This window comes from Staurois parvus, unplaced genomic scaffold, assembly GCF_062004578.1.
Source record: "Staurois parvus isolate SC_StPar_1 unplaced genomic scaffold, SC_StPar_1.0 ptg000010l, whole genome shotgun sequence".
In the NCBI taxonomy this organism is placed as follows: domain Eukaryota; kingdom Metazoa; phylum Chordata; class Amphibia; order Anura; family Ranidae; genus Staurois; species Staurois parvus.
Window position 1 is genome coordinate 1,729,900 of NW_028317806.1, and position 14,141 is coordinate 1,744,040.

General features: G+C 42.1%; 1 protein-coding gene across 1 annotated transcript in view; it reads right to left on the bottom strand.

Annotated features, from left to right (window-relative positions):
* Nucleotides 1-14,141, bottom strand: part of ANO2 (anoctamin 2) — a 276,926-nt gene that overhangs the window by 68,237 nt on the left and 194,548 nt on the right. The window lies entirely within an intron of this gene.

A 14,141-nucleotide genomic window follows, 5' to 3' on the forward strand; every position in this document is an offset into this window, starting at 1 on the left:
GATCCTAGGAAATATATATAATACACGCATATGGATAAGATACTGTACTTTCAAAGGACATTATAGGGGTTATTTACTAAAACTGGAGAGTGCAACGCTGGTGAAACTCTGTATAGAAACCAATCAGCTATCAGGTTGTATTGCCAGATCTGCCGTTAGAAGCTGATTAACTACCATGCACAGCTGCACTAGATTCTATGTACGCCAGTTTTTTGACTTCCCTATCATGCTCTATAAGGCCTGATAGGGAAGTCAGCAACTTTACAAATACAAAACAGTAAGGCCGTACACCACCGTTCTACTGTGCTTGAAAGTAACTTTATTGGAAAAAACAGACAAAGCACTACACTAAGTCCCACTAGGGGGCGAAATGCACCAGGGGAAGAGAGCCCATGAGTGCTTTGTCCACGTGTTCCAATAAAGTTACTTTGAAGCAAATCGGAGCAGCGATAGGTAGCCTTACTTTTTTATTTGATGAGACTCAGAAGGGCATAGCACCTGTAGCTGGGGTTTTACGAGGTCAGTCATTGGGACGGAGGAGCAGAGTCAACAGAGCCATACTGTATAACTTTACAAACAGTATATGTAATTGTCTTGTTTTGTTATGAAGCTTTAAATTAATTGCCTTGGTCAATACAATATCCACCCTGAGAGTGATGTTCTAAGGAAATTGAACACTATGCTTGCATCGGCAGCCCATGTGTGTGCCCAGATGTCTATACAATTATTATTATTATTATTATTATTATACAGTATTTATAAAGCGCCAATAGTTCGCTCAGCGCTGTACATTACAAAGGGGGACAGAACATGTGACAGAACAATACCAATACAATGCAAAACATGAGGGGATCGAGGGCCCTGCTCTTTCAAGCTTACAATCTAGGAGGGAGGGGATGGTGGCACAGGAGGAGATAGCTGTGGGGGATGGAGTGGTAGGAAGAGTGGAGGAGGTCGGCAAGTTAGCAGGGGGCGGGATAGGCTTCCCTGAAGAGATGGGTTTTCAGGGTGCGCCTAAAGGAGAGGAGAGTAGGTGATAATCTGATGGGTTGGGGCAGGGAGTTCCAGAGGATGGGTGACACCCTGGAGAAGTCCTGGAGGCGGGCATGGGAGGAGGAGACCAGGGAACTAGAGAGAAGGAGGTCTTGTGAGGAGCGGAGTGTGCGTGCTGGGCGGTACTTGGATATTAGGTCAGTGATGTAGTTCGGGGCAGTATGGTGGACAGCTTTGTACGTCAGCGTTAGGATTTTGAATTTGATCCGTTGCGCAATCGGAAGCCAGTGGAGGGATTGGCAGAGGGGGGTGGCGGAAACGGAGCGGTTGGAAAGGTGAATGAGTCTGGCAGCCGTATTCAGGATGGACTGAAGCGGGGATAGCCAGCGGCGAGGCAGGCCAGTGAGGAGGGAGTTGCAGTAGTCGAGTCGTGATATGATGAGGGAGTGGATGAGCTGTTTAGTGGTTTCTGGAGTTAGGAACGTGCGGATTTTGGCGATGTTGCGGAGGTGGAGTCTGCACGAGTTTGTTAAAGAGTGGACTTGGGGCTGGAAGGATAGGTTGGAGTCCAAAATGACACCAAGTACTCTGGCCTGCGGGGCGGGTTTGATGGTGGCGTTGTTGGACATGATGGAGAAGTCAATGGGGGGTGGTGTCCGGGCTGGAGGGAAGACAAGAAACTCGGTTTTGGAGAGGTTCAATTTAAGGAAGTGGAGCGACATCCAGTCTGATATGTCGCTCAACAGGTGTGTGATTCGGGCGGAGACCGAGGGGGTGAGGTGGGGGGTTGAGAGATAGATTTGTGTGTCGTCGGCATAGAGGTGGTAGTTGAAGCCGTGAGAGTGTATGAGTTGGCCAAGGGAGGAGGTGTAGATGGAGAAGAGAAGGGGCCCGAGGACAGAGCCTTGAGGGACCCCAACAGAGAGGGGGAGTGAGAGGGAGGTGGTGGCATTATAGGTAACGCTGAAAGAGCGTTGTGACAGGTAGGATGAGAGCCAGGAGAGAGCAGAATCTCTGAGGCCGAGGGAGTGTAGTTTTTTGAGGAGGAGGGGGTGGTCGACTGTGTCAAAGGCCGCAGAGAGGTCAAGGAGTAGGAGCACTGAATAGTGGCCATTAGCTTTGGCGGTTAGCAGGTCGTTGGAGAGTTTGAGTAAGGCAGTTTCGGTGGAGTGTAGGGGACGGAAGCCGGACTGTAGGGGATCGAGGAGGTTGTTGTCGTTGAGGTGAGAGCATAGGCGGGCGTAGACTAGGCGCTCGAGGAGTTTAGATGTAAATGGGAGTAGGGAGATGGGTCTGAGGTTGTTCGGGTCATTGGGGTCCAGGGAGGGCTTTTTAAGTATGGGGGTGATGTGTGCATGTTTCAGAGGGGAAGGGAAAGTGCCGGAGGAGAGGGAGAGATTGAAGATGTGGGTGAGGGAGCGAAGGATGGAGGTTGTAGGAGTTGTGAGGGGATAGGGTCAAGGGGGCAGGTGGTGAGGCGGGCATCAGAGAGGATTTTGGAGACTTCTTCGATGGTAGTAAGGTCAAAGGTGCGGAGTGTTGGGGGATACAATATCAATAACAATCTTCAAACTTATCCTGCAATATGTGCACTGCAATACTACTTAGCTGTGCACACTGAACACCAACAACTTTGCTGCTTTTGTACTTTCTGGAGCACTACAGGATGCATGCATCAATTTATTTCAATGTGATTGACTTACTTAGTAAAATGCATTCTGTATTCGCCAAGCTAAACAACATGTCAAAACATCCTGTAAGCTATGCTGTCCTATAAAAAATTGTATGAACAGGTATCTATCGTTGAAATCTATTCTAAGCACCAGTGTATGGAATCTTATATGCTTTCTACTGTAAGGAGGTCTGTGCATGTGCAGTACAATACCTCTCTGTCTATAGTTTTCTGAGACCCTATACAGGTACAGTCTTCATTTAATGACGGCTGAACAAACTTGCAGTTTTATTTCTACAATGTATGTGCATTTAAAAAAGCATTAGATAAGCTCACAGTTTAATTTTACACGTTATGGCTTAACGGATGTACTTTTGGGCGCTGGCACATGCATTCCCTAGCATACCACCTTTGTTCGTAAATTCACTGTATACAGTCAGGTTCATAAATATTGGGACATCGACACAATTCTAAAACCTTTGGCTCTATACACCACCACAATGGATTTGAAATGAAACGAACAAGATGTGCTTTAACTGCAGACTGTCAGCTTTAATTTGAGGGTATTTACATCCAAATCAGGTGAACGGTGTAGGAATTACAATAGTTTGCATATGTGCCTCCCACTTGTTAAGGGACCAAAAATAATGGGACAATTGGCTTCTCAGCTATTCCATGGCCAGGTGTGTGTTATTCCCTCATTATCCCAATTACAATGAGCAGATAAAAGGTCCAGAGTTCATTCCAAGTGTGCTATTTGCATTTGGAATCTGTTGCTGTCAACTCTCAAGATGAGATCCAAAGAGCTGTCACTATCAGTGAAGGAAGCCATCATTAGGCTGAAAAAACAAAACAAACCCATCAGAGAGATAGCAAAAGCATTAGGCGTGGCCAAAACAACTGTTTGGAACATTCTTAATAGAAAGGAACTCACCGGTGAGCTCAGCAACACCAAAAGACCTGGAAGACCACGGAAAACAACTGTGGTGGATGACCGAAAAATTCTTTCCCTGGTGAAGAAAACACCCTTCACAACAGTTGGCCAGATCAAGAACACTCTCCAGGAGGTAGGTGTATGTGTGTCAAAGTCAACAATCAAGAGAAGACTTCACCAGAGTGAATACAGAGGGTTCACCACAAGATGTAAACCATTGGTGAGCCTCAAAAACAGGAAGGTCAGATTAGAGTTTGCCAAACGACATGTAAAAAAGCCTTCACAGTTCTGGAACAACATCCTATGGACAGATGAGACCAAGATCAACTTGTACCAGAGTGATGGGAAGAGAAGAGTATGGAGAAGGAAAGGAACTGCTCATGATCCTAAGCATACCACCTCATCAGTGAAGCATGGTGGTGGTAGTGTCATGGCGTAGGGCATGTATGGCTGCCAATGGAACTGGTTCTCTTGTATTTATTGATGATGTGACTGCTGACAAAAGCAGCCGGATGAGTTGTGAAGTGTTTCGGGCAATATTATCTGCTCATATTCAGCCAAATGCTTCACAACTCATTGGACGCCACTTCACAGTGCAGATGGACAATGACCCAAAGCAGACTGCAAAAGCAACCAAAGAGTTTTTTAAGGGAAAGAAGTGGAATGTTATGCAATGGCCAAGTCAATCACCTGACCTGAATCCGAGTGAGCATGCATTTCACTTGCTGAAGACAAAACTGAAGGGAAAATGCCCCAAGAACAAGCAGGAACTGAAGACAGTTGCAGTAGAGGCCTAGCAGAGCATCACCAGGGATGAAACCCAGCGTCTGGTGATGTCTATGCGTTCCAGACTTCAGGCGGTAATTGACTGCAAAGGATTTGCAACCAAGTATTAAAAAGTGAAAGTTTGATTCATGATTATTATTCTGTCCCATTACTTTTGGTCCTTTAACAAGTGGGAGGCACATATGCAAACTGTTGTAATTCCTACACCGTTCACCTGATTTGGATGTAAATACCCTCAAATTAAAGCTGACAGTCTGCAGTTAAAGCACATCTTGTTTGTTTCATTTCAAATTCATTGTGGTGGTGTATAGAGCCAGAAATATTAGAATTGTGTCGATGTCCCAATATTTATGGACCTGACTGTATATTATACCCCGGTCACACCGATCCCGACTTTGAAATCAAAGTCAGATGACATGCCGATTTTAGGGGCGATTTGTAAGACATCTGACACAGATGTCTATGCAAATCGCACCAAAAGTAGTGCATGCACTACTTTAGAAATTGGTGCTGCTCCGATCAAGTCGGAACTGCACCGATATGACTGCTGTAATTGTGGACAGTAGGGCATGCAAATTGCATGCAAAGTTTCACCCAGTGTGACTGAGGTCTTACAGAAATATTATAAATCTGGAGAGGATAGGCTTTGCTTGTCAGCGCAACACAGATGTACTGACATATGCACATTTCCTTTGGTAAACCAGGTCCATCGATTTGGAAACAGTCGTTGATAGCTGTCTACAGTAGTGCACAAAATGCTAAATTTTTTGCATGCCAAAAGACATGGTTTATCATTTTCTATTGGGTGGAACTGGAAATGAAAGAGTCCAAACATGAATTAGCAGATAACATTGTTTCCAATGTTAACTATTTCACTGCCACTTCTTTATTAAAACAAGGTTTATTTTAATTCAGTAAGTGCGCAGTAGAACATGCAGACATATTCCTGATGCACAAATATTTTTATTGCTCCATACAATAACATTTGTTAATATTTTTGGAATAAGCCATCTTACATTGACTAGGGTAGAAGAAAGTACATTGCGTTGTCGAAACAGCGGTCTCTAGTGGCAAAACTGTGATAATGGCAGACGGCAAACTGACAAACACAAAAATACATTTCTTGCTACAAGACAAAGTTTCAGCCAGTTTTTTTAAATTAAATATTGTATGAAGGTAAATATTTACACTATGCTTACACAGTAAATACTGTACATTGGTAATGCGTTTAGACCTTTTATATGCATTAATGTTGCCATCCCTGACGTCAATGGTGGGAATAGAGTAAATCATTGACCTCTGTGATATGAATGGAATGCATACCGATGAATCTAGTATCATCCTGAACTTATCATCACTCTTCTGTGAACAGAAAACTCCCCTAATCCTGTGTTGTTGTATGAAGTTGGTTTAGAAGACTGAGATTCTCTGTGTGACATAAGTGATAATCAGATGAGATTCTTCAGCTCTCTAGGCATGTTAGAGAACAGCCCAGCTGTCTGTTCAACATGAAGAAATCTATTGAGTTGCTGAGTCTAGGGATAACAACTTTAGACACTAAACATTCTTGTTCCTCTACAAAATGTCCCAAAGAATGGGAGTAGTCAGTAAGTGTTAAAGGTAACTGATAACAATCACCTGATCCAGCTGTTTTCCATTAATTTATTGGCACTGCCGCAAACCTCTGGCTAAACTTGGGGGGAAGTTTCAAAACACCTTGCCCTTTTACTCCCCAAGAGTACTTGGTGTTTTGAGTGTTTGGCTTCTCCTTCCTATACTTACAACAATCAAAGTTCCCCATAGATTACTTGAATTTAGACTGATTTCTGCTAAAGTGACCTAAATTCGAGCCATGGGGCATTGCAAGCTTCACCCAGCTTCATGTAATTCATGGAAAAATTAGCTGAGCAGGTGGAAAATTATTGGCTGAACAGTTACTGCATCCTATAAGATTAATCACTGTTCAGCAGCACCAGCAGCCGCAGAAGCAACAGGTATCTGCATACAATGGAGATTCCTCCATCCACACTATGAAGCTTGGATGAGGGAATCAAGTGATTTTTTTCTCTGTCTCTCACAGGCTGAATGGCTAAAATTTGGGCTGTTTACGCTCAGTCTTAAGCTAGTCATACAATGGATGGAATTTAATTCAGACACGATTTCTCCTGCGCTGTGGGACCCAGGCGGGTGGCAAATAATTGGAACCAGAACTGAAAAAAGCGACCACCAGTGCACATAGGCTTGTGCAGCTCCAAACAAGGCTGGGGAAACCCAACAAATACTGCAAAGTAAAACAAAAACGAGAAGCGCACCAACCTTGCGCATTACCTCTGTAACCAAAATGTATTAACTAGAAAATAGTACTCACAAACAGCGAATAAAATCAGGCATGTAAGTCCTCAAAGGGACTTCAAAGATAAGGAGCCAGTGCGAATCCCATCATGGGGTTAGACACTCAGTACCACTGTCGCGTTTCGAAGGCCATGCTTCTTCATCAGAGCTACTGGAATTTAATTCAAACATGGCCATTTTCAGAACTTTTGTTTTATTTTTTTAATTTCATTCAATGAATGTTTTTGATGGCAGTAACAAGAAAAATCAAAGGCGAAGGGTAGAAAATGTTTCTCGTTTCTTATCTGAACTAACAAAATTCTAATTCTGAATGTGGTTTCCATTAGGAAAAATTGTGTCTACTGTAATGAACATGTGGTAGGTAACGTTTTATTTGGAAGCAGAACTTTCATTATCTATCATGTACATTAGTTAAATTTATATATAGCATATATATAATATTGGGTATGGTCTCTGGCATAAACATGACATCACTTCCTTACAGAATGAAGTCAAATGTTAATATTTGAACAATCGGCATTGTAATTTTGAGCAAAGGTTTTAAGGGCTTTCTTACGAAATTTGTCTTATCATTGATGATACTATCACATGCTCTAACAAACGATTTTCAGAATTTCCATACCAACATTCAAACAAAATTCTACCCGTGTATGTCTACCATTAGAGTACATATTTATGGGGAGACGGAATGAAAAGTAAGGTACAAGATGGTTCGACCATGCCTACACAACTAACCTTTCTTGTCTCTGACCAGCTGTTTGGCTTATTGACTTAGAAAACAAAAAATAAAAGAGGCACCGTTTCAAATCTAAATAGGATACAGGAAAAGCGCTCTTTACAGTGTGAAAACACTCTGTGTAAAAATCATTAAAAGTAAGAAAGGTGCTATATCCCCTTCTTAGTAAAAATATATATAAATTTGGTTGATAGGATTCTACACTGGTGTTGGGCATGCAGCTGAGAGAATATCATTGCATATACTGTATGGACTATTCTTATGAATGGACATTTTATACAAAATGGATTTATGTTGATTGGTTTATAGTAGCAAAAATCACATGTTATATGTATTTGTTTGCTTATGAATGTGGATTACAGTTGCAAGAAAAAGTATGTGAACCCCTTGGGATTACGTGGAGTTTTGCATGAATTGGGCATAAAATGTGCTCTGAACGTCATCTAGGTCACAATAATAGAAGAACACAGTCTGCTGAACATAATACTGCACAAACATTAGATGTTGCCATGGTTTAATTGCACATAACATGTAAACATCCACAGTGCAGGGAGTAAAAAGTATGTGAGGCCCTAGCTTAATGACTTCTCCCAGAGCTAATTGGAGCCAGGAGTGAGCCAACCTTGACTCCAATCAGTGTGATGATATTGGATGTGTTGCTGACAGCTGTCCTGCCCTTAAAAAACACACACCTGTTTTGGGTTTACTGGTTTCAAGAAGCACTGTCTGATGTGAACCATGCCTCTCAGAAAAGAGCTCTCAGAAGACCTACGATCAAGAATTGTTGACTTGCATGAAGCTGGAAAGGGTTACAAAAGTATCTCCAAAAGCCTTGATGTTCATGTGTCCATGGTAAGACAGACTGTCTACAAATGGAGAAAGTTTAGCACTGTTGCTACTCTCCCTAGGCGTGGTCATCCTGTAAAAATGACTGCAAGAGCACAGCGCAGAATGCTGCATGAGGTAAAGAAGAATCCCAGAGTGTCAGCTAAAGACCTACAGAAATCTCTGGCACATGCTAACATTTTTGTTGACACATCTACAATAAGGAAAACATTAAACAAGAATGGAGTACATGGGAGGGCACCACGGAGGAAGCCATTGCTGTCCAAAAAGAATATTGCAGCACGTTTGAAGTTTGCAAAAGAGCACCTGGATGTTCCACAGCACTACTGGCAAAATATACTGTGGACAGATGAAACCAATATTGAGTTGTTTGGGAAGAACACACAACACTATGTGTGGAGAAAAAAAGGCACAGCACACCAACATCAAAACCTCATCCCCACTGTAAAACATGGCGGAGGGAGCATCATAGTTTGGGGCTGCTTTGCTGCCTCAGGGCCTGGCGGATTGTTGTCATTGATGGGAAAATGAATTCCAGAGTTTATCAAGACATTTTGCAGGAAAACGTACGACCATCTGTCCGCCAACTGAAGCTCCGCAGAGGATGGGTGATGCAACAGGACAATGACCCAAAGCATACAAGTAATTCAACAAAACAATGGTTGCAACAGCACAGAATACGCCTTCTGGCCCAGTCAGAGTCCTGACCTCAACCCAATTGAAATGCTGTGGCATGACCTTAACAGAGCGATTCACACCAGACATCCCAAGAATATTGCTACATTGAAACAGTTTTGTGAAGAGGAGTGGTCCAAAATTACTCCAGATCGTTGTGCAGGTCTGATCTGCAACTACAGGAAATGTTTGGTTGAGGTTATTGCTGCCAAAGGAGGGTCAACCAGTTATTAAGTCCAAAGGTTCACATACTTTTTCCTCCCTGCACTGTGAATGTTTACATGTTATGTGCAATTAAACCATGGCAACATCTAATGTTTGTGTAGTATTATGTTCAGCAGACTGTGTTCTTCTATTGTTGTGACTTAGATGACGTTCAGAGCATATTTTATGCCCAATTCATGCAAAACTCCACGTAATCCCAAGGGGTTCACATACTTCTTCTTGCAACTGTATATATATTTCTCTAAGAGTGGGAAGAGTGTCTTCCTTATTTTATATGGCTTATTGACTTGCCTGCATAGTGAGATGAAAAACGGAATGCTGCCCATACATGACAAGATCAGGCCTTTTTAGTGGATTAAAAAAAATCCTTCAAACTGGCATTTAACTGAAATTAATTTATTCATCCAAAAGAGAAGCCAAGTTTTGATCACCTGGCATGAACACATAAAATTATAAGTAAATTAACTGAAAAATTGTTAATTTTAGGTAATTAAGCTATCAGTGCACTCTTTGTGACTGGAGAAAATTGGGTGCTTTATCGTAATGCTTCTCCATTTTTGGAAATATGATAATGTGGAACAGACTTCTATAGAAAGCAGTTCTAGATGACTCAGTAAATTGTTTCAAAAAAAGATAAGTGTTTCTAAAAGCACATATATAGGAAGGGCTACTATTATCTATAGGAAATAGCACTGTAGACTGTCAACTGCATTTAAAGATCAGGAAAGAAATGTATTCCCTATTAAAGCAAACTGAATCATACTCATTACAGGTACTTAAATAGCGCTGTCAATTTATGCAGTGCTTTATATATATATTGTACATTTACATCAGTCCCTGCCCTCAAGGGGCGTACAATCTAAAGGTCCCTAACTCACATTCAAACATACACATACTAGGGCCAATTTAGAAAAGAGCCAATGAACCTACCAGCATGCCTTTGGAGTGTGGGAGGAAACCCGCACAGGCACAGGGAGAACATGCAAACTCCGGACAGGTGGTCCCATGGCTGGGATTCAAACTGACAACCCTAGTGCTGCCAGGCAGAAGTGCTAACCAATTAGCCACTGTGATCCTACCTTCTATTAACTTAGGTTCTGAGAATATGATATATGTACTGTATGTATATATACTATATACAGTCATGGCCGAAATTGTTGGCACCCTTGATATTTTTCCTGAAAATCAAGTATTTCACACAAAAAAGGTATTGCATTAACACATGTTTTGCTATACACATGTTTATTCCCTTTGTATGTATTGGAACAAATATAAAACAGAGGCAGAAAAGCAAATATGACATAATGTCACACAAAACCCCAAAAATGGGCTGGACAAAAGTATTGGCACCCTTAACTTAATATTTGGTTGCACACCCTTTGGAAAACATAACTGAAATCAGTCGCTTCCTATAACCATCAATAAGCTTCTGACACCTCTCACCCGGAATTTTGGACCACTCTTCCTTTGCAAACAGCTCCAGGTCTCTCTTATTGGAAGGACACCTTTTCCCAACAGCAATTTTAAGATCTCTCCACAGGTGTTCAATGGGATTTAGATCTGGGCTCATTGCTGGCCACTTCAGAACTCTCCAGCGCTTCTTTGCCATCCATTTCTGAGTGCTTTTTGACGTATGTTTGGGGTCATTGTCCTGCTGGAAGACCCAGGATCTTGGACGCAAACCCAGCTTTCTGACACTGGGCCCTACAGTGCGACCCAAAATCCTTTGGTAATCCTCAGATTTCATGATGCCTTGCACACAGTCAAGGCACCCAGTGCCAGAGGCAGCAAAACAACCCCAAAACATCATTGAACCTCCACCATATTTTACCGTAGGTACTGTGTTTTGTTCTTTGTAGGCCTCATTCCGTTTTCGGTAAACAGTAGAATGATGTGCTTTACCGAAAAGCTCTATCTTGGTCTCATCTGTCCACAAGACGTTTTCCCAGAAGGCTTTTGGCTTACTCAAGTACATTTTGGCAAACTGTAGTCTTGCTTTTTTATGTCTCTGTGTCAGCAGTGGGGTCCTCCTGGGTCTCCTGCCATAGCGTTTCATTTCATTTAAATGTCGACGGATAGTTCGCGCTGACACTGATGCTCCCTGAGCCTGCAGGACAGCTTGAATGTCTTTGGAACATGTTTGGGGCTGCTTATCCACCATCCGGACTATTCTGCGTTGCAATCTTTCATCAATTTTCCTCATCCGTCCACGACCAGGGAGATTAGCTACAGTGCCATGGGTTGCAAACTTCTTGATAATGTTGCGCACTGTGGACAAAGGCAAATCTAGTTCTCTGGAGATGGACTTGTAACCTTGAGATTGTTGATATTTTGCCACAATTTTGGTTCTCAGGTCCTCAGACAGTTCTCGTCTCCTCTTTCTGTTGTCCATGCTTAGTGTGGCACAGACAGACACACAATGCAAAGGTTAAGTGAACGTCTCTCCTTTTTATCTGCTTTCAGGTGTGATTTCTATATTGCCCACACCTGTTACTTGCCCCAGGTGAGTTTACAGGAGCATCACATGCTTGTAACATTCTTATTTATCCGCAGTTGTGAAAGGGTGCCAATACTTTTGTCCAGCCCATTTTTGGAGGTTTGTGTGACATTATGTCGAATTTGCTTTCTTTCCTCCCTTTTTTTGTTTTGTCCCAATACACACAAAGGGAATAAACATGTGTATAGCAAAACATGTGTTAATGCAATACGTTTCGTGAGAAATACATGATTTCCTGGAGAAATATCAAGGGTGCCAACAATTTCGGCCATGACTGTATATATATATATTTATTGTATTTTTGTATCATGCTTATTTTCTGAATCATACTTATTACAGGTACAGTACAACCTTGGATTACGAGTAACTTGGTCTGCGAATGTTTTGCAAGACGAACAAAACATTTTTTTAAATTTTAGCTTGATAAACGAGCGAGGTCTTGCAATACGAGTAGTTGCTGAGCGTCACGTCACAACTGAGCTGATGGTTCTTCTCTTTCTTTCTCGCTGTGGGATTGGGAGCAATCGTCTCCCGGTCTCAGTCAGTGTGCCTAGCAAACAGTCAAAAACATTGTTTTGTTTTCTCAAAAGTGTCGGTCTTTTTTTTATATAGCGCAAAAAATAAAAAACGCACAGGCGATCAAATAACACCAAAAGAAAGCTCTATTTGTGGGTACAAAAGGACGTAAATTGAATTTGGGTGCAGCGTTGCATGACTGTGCAATTGTCAGTTAAAATAACGCAGCGCCGTAATGCAAAAAATGTCCTGGTCAGGAAGCGGGGTAAATCCTCAGGAGGTCAACTGGTTAAAAAAGGATAGCAGGAACTGTTTCATATCTACTTTTGACTAGCAGTTGTGGACAAGAAAGAGTGTGCAATGCCTGAGGCAACCAATATAATTCTCTCTGGATTTCTAGGCTGCATTAGAATATTAAAAGCTAAAATCTGATTGGTTGCTATAAAATAAAACCCTTTTATTTTTTAAACGCTTCTTTTATACCAGCAACATATATGTTTCACTCCATCAACTGGAACAAAACAAAAGGTGGAAGAGAAAGGAAAAACCTCTGAGGGCCCTTAGCTTTGTGTGTTATTAGCTGTGTTGCTATAAAACACAAGTCATGCCCCTCAAGCAGCTATGACATACATGCACGCTATGATTGAAAATACATCTTTGTTTTCATGCTAACAATTTGTTCTCTTGAGCAACACTTTGTTCGTTTTGAAATGGAACTCTTAGCCACTTAAACCAAATTTACCGAATAATAACCATGACAAAATATCTATTGTCAAGCCGGTAAGCTCTTTTATTCCTTACTGGCCCCTGGAATGGTTTAGTACAATGTGTCCTATTCCTGCTACAGGGGATTTCTATTGATATTTTGATTTGCATTTGCTTCAGTGTCTTGCAGAATCGCAGACTAAACAGAAGCAAAGAACGTTGTATAACATGCAGGGTGATGCCCTGAATAGTGTGGTGGAGTACATGTGGCATCCAGTTACACTTTGTCCTCATGGACAGCTGTGTCTTGTTCTCCATATTTGGGTAAGATAATTAACAATATACACAACAGACTAACTCTGCATTAAACACAAGCAAGATGTAAAGCTCATTGGGACTTTTGAATTAAGACGCTAATAATGAGAGAATGAACCCAAGATCTGCTTGGCAAGCACAACACTTCTGCAGCACTTTTGTTCCACCACAGGATGTCCTTAGTTTATTAGGTTGAATGTCGGTAGATTTCACTGAGGTACATGCAATGGTCATTAGATAAAAAACACAAATTCAGCACTCACAAGACATAGAATGGAATGGTGATATAGGGTGTAGTAGAAGGAAAAATGGGAACTGACTTAGAACACAGAAAATGATGGAGAAGAGTCACTGGGTGGAGTGGTCCATAGGATAAGCAATAGGAGGAGAAGGCAGACCAAGGAACCAGGGCACCTGGATGGGATCTGGCAAGCCTCGTCGGGAATGGTGAAGATCCTATGTGACTGGAGTGGTGGCAGTGTGAACACAGGTGGTGTGTCCTGAGGCTGATGATGGAAGAAGGGATGGATCAAAAGGCAACCGCCTGGGGAGGGACCGGCAGCTCCTCGTCAATTCCCTCGTCAATCCCCCATATCTTCAAGAGATTTCACTGAGCCCAGGTTGTCATAGACACACCCCTTGCCGCAGCATTATCACAGCATGTACTAGTGCATTAAAGTGGAACTACACTGCATCTGAGCATCAAACCAAAAATGCTATTTGATTCATTTTTAATAACCAAAGCAAACTCACCCATCCATCTATGTGTCCATGCTCTATTTTCACTTTGCAAAATACCCACTGGCATTTCTGGCAGTGGCCATCTTGAGTAAGGGTAGAGAATTCATGCATCATTTACTGCATAGGCTGAGCTAAGAACCCTCCCGCC